Here is a 9,139-nt window from a genome sequence, read left to right on the forward strand (position 1 = left end):
TTTCCTGGTTCTCACACACCAGCCTGACACTGTTGTGTTTGGTCAAGGGATGTTTACGTCCCCACCCAGACAGCTGTGCTCATTGAAACAGAAGGAATGATGATGTTGATTTCCAGAACGGCAAATCACCGAAGCTCTTGGTCTCTAAAAATAGGCCCCTGTGTTACTTAGAGGTGAACTGGAATTGTTTACCTACGGTCAAAACTGTCTGACAATGATTCTCCAAAGTTAGTTTAAATTGCAAAAGGATCACATGTTATCGTGAAAATACCAAAATGGGTAGGTTTTTGAAATTCTGCAGATTTTTATTTCTGGAATAATCAGAAAAATTGGAATCATGATTACGAGATTGCTTCTATGTATTTACTGTAAGTGGCAAATTCTGGAAAATTGTGGATAGAGCTGCTCCTTTTCTCATAAATTCTTTACATCAGAATTGCTTGGATGAAGCCTGAACTCTGAGCTTTTTGAAAAGCTTCCAAAGCGTTTTAACCCCTAACCATACTGGCCCACATAGGAATAAAACAAAGGGTGCAGAGAAGCCCGCTGTACGAGCAACATACTTCTCCAGGGTCCTAGGAAGCAGGATGACCCTCTTTGGTTTAGGCTTTAAAAATACTACACAACTTTCCACAGTGAAAATCTAAAGCTAAAACTTAGTTCTCTGGACAAGCTGATTTCTCATGGAGGAATCTCAAGCTGGTGATTATTTGTATAACACACATCTTTTCACTGCTGAATGATCTGCAGACAGTATCTGTCCCCAACGCTGATAGCTGTTTCCCACACTTAATACGTTGCCCTCACTATTCTAAGAGTTTATATTAGGAATATAATGACAGAAATTTGACAAGCATCAGAAAATTAGATACAGGCTCAACTGTCCTTTTAACCACCCATTGCACTGACTATGAGCTGCCCTCCGTTTGAGTTCTGTCTAACACAGCCTAGGCACTATTCCCAGACCAGCCTTAGGCTTGTTTCTGCTCCAGGAATTTGCAATAAATTAGCATTTAAGACAGTGCAAGATCCGGTCTCCTTATTTCTAGCATCATGTTTTGGCACTTTAAAACCTAAACCAGATTCCCAGTACCAAACAAAACCTACCGTCTAGAGTCCTGGACAAATTCTCCACCCTTGAAGGCCAGTTTAAGAGTATGTCTTCTACGATGTTTTTCTTAGCGGTCACTGCCTTCCTGCCTCTGAACCACACAGTCCAGCAGTTACTTGTTGATCTGAATGATCTGTGACACGTGAAGATTTTTCCCTTGGAAGAGCCAGTCTTATTTGTGTTAGTCTGTATCGGAAAAGCCAGAGCATATCTGCCCAAGCTAAGTGTCGGGGCGGATGGTAATCCAGGAAAGTTCTGAGGACGCTCCCTCGAGCCGCTCACGGGGTGACATGGTTTGCAGGGACTTTCCTTGACTCAGAGCCAAACATTAAATCTCAAGGGCTCAGGAGCTTTTCTTTCCCCACACAGGAAATGTTGATTGCCTACACTAGGCACTGACTTCTCAGCTGATCCACTCTCAGCAGCAGACTGACTGACCTGGAAGTAGTATCGTGACTGCTGGACATTGGGGAGGGTATGAGTGGGAGCAGGGTGGAAAAGGTAAGTTGGGCTTGACCAACCTACGCTACATGTACATGTAGAAATACTGCACTGAAACCCATTAATACGTACAGTTAATGCACTTTTGTTTATTTGGTTCCAGGAATCGAATTTGGGACCTTACACTTGCCAAGCAATACACATTAATTTTTTTGAAAAAGCAAACTCAAAAGTAACTAAGCATATTACTAAGTAACCAAATCCACTTTCTTTTCTTTTATTTTTCAGTGTTTAAGGATCAAACCCAGGGCCTCAAGCATGCTAGATTAGCCCTCTCCCACTTAGCTACACGTGCACCAGGCCGATTTGTAAGAGCCCGACCTGCTGAGGGGCAGGAGCCCGGCTCTCGGCCCTGGCCCGGGGCGGTCTCCTCCGCCCCGCGGGGATCCAGCGTCATCGGGGGTGCTTGGTGCGTCAGTGCACTGCATGATTCCTCACGGTGGGCTACGGTCGGCGTCATGCGCCTTTCACCCCGCTTCTTGAGGCCACAACCCAGTGCGCAGCGCGAGCCGCCCCGCCCTCGGGCGTGCGGGTGCCGCGGCGGTAGTCCTGCGCCTGTCTGTCCGTCTCCGCTACTTCCCGGCCCGCGTGGCAGATGGCTGACACAGCAAGGCGCTAGTCTGAGGGCGACGTGGCCGGTTTGTGCAGATTCAGGCTACGTGTTCGACTCTCCAGGTTCCCTTTTAGGACGCTGGGGGTGGCTCTCCCGCGCGCCCAAGCCGGCGGCTGCAGTGTGCCCGGCTGCTGCGGGGCCCTGCCGCCTTGCAGAGAACGGGCACGGCTCCTCGCTACCGTGCGCCCCTGAATGTGGGGGTCAGAGAAAGGCGAGCGTCGCACCGGGAAGACACTTCCACCCGAACCTTTGGACGCGGCAGGAGCTCGCTAGGTCGCCAGGCCACCCCCCACAGCTCGAGCGGGAAAAGGGGCGCTCCGACAGTGCGCCGCGGCTGTCTCTCTGGGCGCTTGCGTCCCGCGCCAGGGCACAGGGCAGCGGGCACCCGCGCCGGCCCCCGGGGAAGAAGCACCGCGTTCAGGCCTGCGAAGGCGCGGCCGGACGTGAGGGGCCAGCCCGCCCCAGGCCGCCAGGGCCGCCGAGGCCCTCCGCCCGGACCGAAGGGCGGTTTTCGTGTCTTCTTCCCGAGACAGCTCGTCCTGTCTCCAGCCGACTGCTTGGGAGGGAAAAGAAAGGAAGGGAAAGAAGGAGAGAGGGAAGGAGGCTCCTTGCGGGATTTCACGGACTCCCCGCCCCGCACAGCCGGCCGCGCAGCCCTCGCACCCGCAGCTCCGCCTGCCAGGCGGCAGGAAGCAATCAGCAGACCCGCGAGGCCCCGCTCACGGGCGGGCGCCCCTGCTGCGAGCCCGGGGGGTGTCCCCGTGCAGGCGGCCGCACACCTGCAGTGCGGTCCCCAGCCGCGGCCGGCCTCGACGGTGCGTCCAGGTTGCTAAGTCCACCGCGCAGCTCGGAGACCAGCTCAGAGAGCGCTGGATGTCGGACACTTCTCGGCGGTCTGCAGTGTGTGTGTTTTCTCTTGCTGTGCTTTTGAAACTGGAGTCCTGCTGTGTTGCCCGGGCGCCGCTAGAACTCATGGCTCAGGGGATCTTCCCACCTCAGCCTCCTGAGTAGCCGAGACGGCAGGTGCGCGCCACTATGCCCCGCTGGCAGTACGTGTGCGAGAGGCTTAAACTTACGCCCCAGACCTCCACTCTGCCCCCAGTTTGGGGGATGTGGATGACTGGCGTGTTCGCGATCCTATGTAAATGCTACACGAATTCAAAAAACTTGAGGTTCTCTTCAAATTAAATTGCTATCTCTAAGCCCTTCTTGTACTGAGATCGGAGGGGTGTCACTACGCTCAGCCTTGCGACTGGGACTTGCTTTACTCTGTCCTTGCTGATGTCCCTGAGCCTGAGCCCTGACTGCTTTCCACCCGCTGCCCGCCCGGCTACAGGGGCCGTGGCTTCTCATGCCCAAGGGCTGCCTGCTGCTGTGGCCTAGCTGTCGCTGGGGTGCCCTGTGTCCTGAGACCCAGGGATGGCTGTCTGTACTTCCGGACCAAGCCCGCTGGGGGGTGGAGACGGGGACCGAGGGAGGGACAAGCATTTGGTACCCTTTGAGCTCACAGTCTTCAAATTCTGTACAACTCTTGGTGGGCCAGGAACAAGATGGGGGCAGATTCATTCTCATGTTTGCTTCAGAGCTTTGTCTTTTTCGTGGAAAGGGACCAGTTTAAATTTTGACCACCTATAACAGGTCCTGTGTACTGATCTGAGTGAAACTGGGCCTCACTTTCAGATACAGTTCAGGAAGATTCTAGCGTTTCTTGTAGACTGAAGCTCCTGGGAGCCTATCGGGGACTGGAGCTCCCCGAGTGCCCCTCAGCGGACCTCCCCTTCCTGGGCTGTGCGCAGTCCGTGGTGCCAGCCCGGGTGTGTGGCTCTGGCTTGTGTAAAACACCTTGCCAAGCCGCTCACTGTGAGATGCCACTGGTGTCTCAGAAGAACGTAGCTCTTAGAAATGCGGAAACATTTAGACATCTCTCTTCCTCTGAGGAGTGGGAAAGTCGCTAGTGCCGACTTCTGCAGGGTTCTCTGCGGTCCAGAGTAAGACGACCCTCCAATGAGCTCTCCAGCTCATCCCTCAGGACAAGTTCCAACTCTCATAAATTCTGCTCTAAAGACAATTTGAGGAAGAAAGGGTCATTTTTTGTTTCATTTCAAGAAAACTGATTTTGACATTTCCATACTTCTGGGCAGATTCTGCTGGAAAACTGGCTGCGCAGATGAACGTCTCAGCAATGCGGCATGGACTTGAGAAAACGAATGCGATGACGGAGGTCCTCGAGGGAGCCTGTTTCCTGATTGTCTTCAGCTTTTGAAAGGCCACAGCTGTGGCGGTTTCCAGTGGGTCCGACAGGCTCTCAGTGTGGCTCTCTGAGCTTGGACTTCCTCACACTGAACAAGAGGGTGGGAGCCAGACTTGTCCCTGCGCTTAGCTGCGTAGGACTCTCCTGCAGGACACTGCGTGGAAGAAGGGAGGCCCTGGGCTCAGGATGCCAGTGTTCGTGGCTTGGTCCTTCCGCAGAATGCTATCCTCGGGGAGGGAGGTATTGCATTTGATTACAGGCGGACACTCACCCTTTTCCTCTGCAGGAGACTGTGTGCTCTTTGAGAGCAGTGAGTACTTCTAAAACAACAGTCTGTAACAGACAATTATCCTGTCAATATTTGTTTGCCTGTTCTGTTCTACACACATCAGTAAATTATTTCAACTCGTAGCAGCCCAAACAGAAGAGCGTGAAGTAGTCCTACTTTATAGGCCAAGGCTGAGGCTCAAATTCTAAAGTTGTTTACCTCAAGCCACGCGGATTTTATGTGGATAGTCACCTCAGCAACGCACACTACGACCCAGAAGATTACCCCCAAAGCTCCTGGTTCCAGGCCTCAAGGTCTCCAGACCGAGGCTGCTCCCCCTCTGACCCCGAGCAGCGCTTGGCAGACGTTCAGATCTGGTCACTGCCTGGCGTCGCTTTTCCGTCACAGGTGGACTAGAGGCGTTTCACCCGCTGCTTCCTAACTTCTTCGATCATCAAACCACATTCCTTTCATGCTGCTGCTTCTGAGCCCCAGAGACCCCTCCCACAAGTCTGTCTCTTTCCCAAGAAGTATGAAGTTATCAAGAAAGGACATTTAGTTATTCTTTATCTTTTATTTTATAAGTTTCTTGTTTGGAGCACTTTAAATAGATTTTGGATAAAAATAATACAGCTCTCTGAGAACTATGGCAATTCCAGCCTCTGTGGGAAAGTGTGACTTGGCCTCTTGTCAAGGACTTTTACGGGATCGGAGGGTTGCCAACGTGGGAGGGGGTGCCCGCCATTGCTCTGCTGCAGGTAAAACCGGCGCAGGTGGGAATGAAGCACGACCTTGTTGTTCCAGACCACCAGGGACAGTGTGCTGTGCTCTTACCAGGGATCTTGTCTCGGGTCCTGGACAGCAAGGGGTGTGGAAGCTAGGAGTTGTGGGTACCAGTGGGCAGAGGTAGCAGCCCCAGTTACATGGCTTTTTACATGAATTCAGAAGGTTTCAAATGCTTCGGCTTTGTGCGCGGCTACAGCCCAGGGTGCGGTGTGGAAAAATCACCATGGCGCAGCAACTAGGGTTTTAGAGGCAGAACGAGACGCATGAGGCGGCTGAGGGGAGTCCTGGTAGAGCTGGAAGTGAAAGTTGTGGCTGAGCCCAAGGGGCTGGGGGTGCACGAAGTCTAGAGTCCTCCAGGAAGATCCATTCGGGAATTCGCCACCTGCTTAGTGAGCCCAGCACTTGTCACTGTTGAATCCATCAAAATTCCGTTAATCTGGTCCGATGGACTCACCTGCATGCTTCACCAGAGAAAGCTCCGTTTCCAGCGACGCGTGGGAAGCCCAGAAGAGGATGCAGAGCCAGGAAGTTTGGTTTATGTCTGGAGCAAATACAAAAGGGAAGGTCCGTGTTGGAGCCACCTGGGCAAATCTGTGAAGAAACAAATTACTTTTGGTCAAGGGACTGCTAAATTAAACACAGCACAGCACATGCAGCATGCGCATGCGCAGCCGGATCTCATCGCTACCACACTTCCGGCCACAGGCAAATTAGTTTTTACAAGTGGTTCAAAAACAAGTGTCACTACAGACAATGTGTAGCAATCCTTACCTTCTTTCTAGGTGAGATTTGTTGCAGTTCCGCTGTTGATAGCAGGCGGGGTTTCTGTGAGCTCCTTTCCAGCATCTGGTTTTATTTCTGTGCATGGTGTGGGCTCTTTAGCCGTGGACTCGCATTAAACTCTTTGGAATGTCAGGTGTGCTGCTGGAGACCGGACCTGAGCCATTCCCAGCTCCGGAGTTAGGGGTCATCATTGCTGCTGTCGAGGACGGGAGACCCAGGCTTGGCAGGGTCAGTGACTCGCTCTGAGCACCACACGGCGGGTTAGAGCTGCAATCTAAACGTAGGGCTTTCGCACCTGCAGGTCCTCCGTGGCGTGGCGTGGCTCGGTCGGTTCTCTGTGGCGGCTGCTGGACTGCCGAAGACACACTGATGGGCTTTTGCTTGCAAGTCTGATGAGGGGAAGCAAGAGTGTCGAATTAGATTCTGGCTTCCTTTTATTTTCACTGCTCTTAGTTTTTCATTTTCAAGATGTATTTATCTACCTATCTGTGTCTTATTGATCTATGATCTATCATTTATCTCTTCATCCGTTCTTCTATCTTTTCACACATTTATTTACATTGTAAACTGCCTGACATTTTTTGACAAGATATTTAGGGCAAGTAGTAGCAAATGGGAAGGAATACGTAAAGAAATGACTACCTACCTGATAATTGCTAAGGTTTTCTAGAGTTGTAAATTGAGCACAGTCTCATTTCACAGGTAAGCCCTCCTTACCTTCTTCTTCCTCCCCTCCTCTTTTTTCTTCTTTTTGAGTTGTGAAAGACTAAAGCCACTACCACGCTCTTTTGGCTACGTGCAAATTGTTTTGTTTTTTAATTGATGGAGTCAAACCCACATGCTGCTGAAGGAACGTTCGGGAGCTTTTCCCATTCTTCATTCTGGTATCACTGAAGCTCAGCTGGCTTTGGTTATGAGAAGCCCACAGTTTTGTAACAGACACGGTGGCAAATGAAATGCAGTATGACAGTCTTGTGAACGATGTAATTTTATCTCATTATCGAGAAAGAAAAATGGCTATCTTAGCCACTGTCGGACATTTCCTGTAACCACGCACACTCTCTGAGCCTGGGAGGCAAATTTAAATCTTTCAAGTTGGAGGGCTAGCCCCACCTCCTGCCTGGGCAATAAAATGTGGGGAGCTGGAGCTGGATACTGGTCATATGTGTGAGGGTGGGACAGAGCCAGAGGGCCTCAGGCAGTCCAGCTACTTCAGTATTGAAAAAAGCATCCCACCTGGACAGTTACAGTCGTTAGTTGCTAGGCAACATCACCTGTCCTGATACTAACTTTGCAAGAGTATAAATAAATCCTCCTACTGTTGAAGTCAGTCCTCTTGCCAATCAGGTAAGAGATATTGCCACCTGACCCTGGCTATTGTCTCTTGTCTTTATTTTCTAAATCTTCTCACCATTTTTTCCCCAGGATCACCAAAGGATCACCAAGTCCCACGATAAAACAGTTATGTCTAGCAGTTTGGGAAGCTTGAAGGTTTAGCTCACCAGCAGACTGAGTCTGAATGGTGCTTTTTGGTACTTTAGCAGCAGATCTATAGAATGAACTTAACTGGTATGGTAGGGGGCTTTTTATTATAAATTTTAATTATTTTTCTATCAGAGAAAATATAATGACCTCATCAAATATATTATTTTAGGGACACAATTTTGTAGTGTAGATTCAAGATTTATAAAAATGACTGGAGTTTTGAGACATTATCAGTTAAGTAATCATCCTGGAGGCAGCACACAGGGAAAAATTTACAAAGGTCATAGGCTAAAAGCTAAAGTCTTACAATCACTGAGGGAGGGCATACTTCATAGAGAAATATGGGATGAAGTGTGCAAGCTGATGGGTACCTAGAAGATTTTCAGCAATTGAGACTGATTCACTGGAAGATCTTAGTGCCTTTCTGACCTTCTTCACCTTCTGAAATTTTGCTAAATGTCACCTTCATGCTCTATTGAATAATGGTCACTTTGATTTGTGTTGCTACTGTACTGTTGATGAATATTCTGTTTACCAGCTTTCCTAGATTGCAGGAAACTCTCTCTGCACCTCTTGGGTCAGGATTTTTCATTTAGAAAACCACATTCAACATTTTGCTTGTATACCTATGAACAGAATTTTGAACATTCCTGTCATCAACTTAAATAGTTACCATGGGGTAGTTGCTAGTATTTTACATATATGTATTGATGCTTAAAATGAAATTGATACCCTAGTTATTTTATGAATCCAATACAACAGAATCCAATGGAATTATGACCCATCTATCTATCTATCTATCTATCTATCTATCTATCTATCTATCTACCTATCTATCTTTTTGAGACAGGGTCTCACTATGCAGTTCAGGCTGGCCTTGAGCTCAGTTTGTGGCCCAGGCTGGCTTCAAACTCACAGTGGTCCTCCTGCCTCAGCCTCCTAAGTGCTGGGATTACAGGCATGTGCTACCATGCCTGGCTATGACCCATTTAAAAATGCATTGTACAGGTTCTTCTGTACCAGTCGAAAAATGTGTATCTGTCCTTTTCCTCTTCAAACTTGTATCTCCTTTCTTTCTCTTTGAATTTTATCTTAATGTTGATACTTTTGGGCTTGAAAGTTTTTTATTGATCATCTTACTACTTCCCTGCCATGTAGGTATATGTTGTTCTTATGAACAAAAACCTCCAAGTATTAAAAAAGAACTTTTATATCAAATCATAACTGTTATTGCAATTAAATAAAACTAATGCACACTGTTTGATAAATTTAAAAGTTTAATACAAACAAAAGCAATTATTCTTTAGGGATATAACTTTGTTTGGTTTTTTTTTTTGTTTT

At 48.9% G+C, this 9,139-nt stretch overlaps 1 long non-coding RNA gene across 1 annotated transcript; it reads right to left on the reverse strand.

The window, feature by feature from the left end:
• Nucleotides 1-5,986: 5,986 nt before the first annotated feature.
• Nucleotides 5,987-7,591, reverse strand: LOC106149390. The gene is made up of 3 exons (XR_001235542.1): nucleotides 7,031-7,591; nucleotides 6,302-6,702; nucleotides 5,987-6,071 (listed from the first exon to the last, which is right to left on the reverse strand). It is a non-coding gene; the product is annotated as an uncharacterized LOC106149390 (long non-coding RNA).
• Between the last annotated feature and the right edge of the window lie 1,548 nt (nucleotides 7,592-9,139).

The sequence above is a fragment of the Chinchilla lanigera genome, unplaced genomic scaffold, assembly GCF_000276665.1.
Source record: "Chinchilla lanigera isolate Chin_1 unplaced genomic scaffold, ChiLan1.0 scaffold00043, whole genome shotgun sequence".
NCBI classification, from domain to species: domain Eukaryota; kingdom Metazoa; phylum Chordata; class Mammalia; order Rodentia; family Chinchillidae; genus Chinchilla; species Chinchilla lanigera.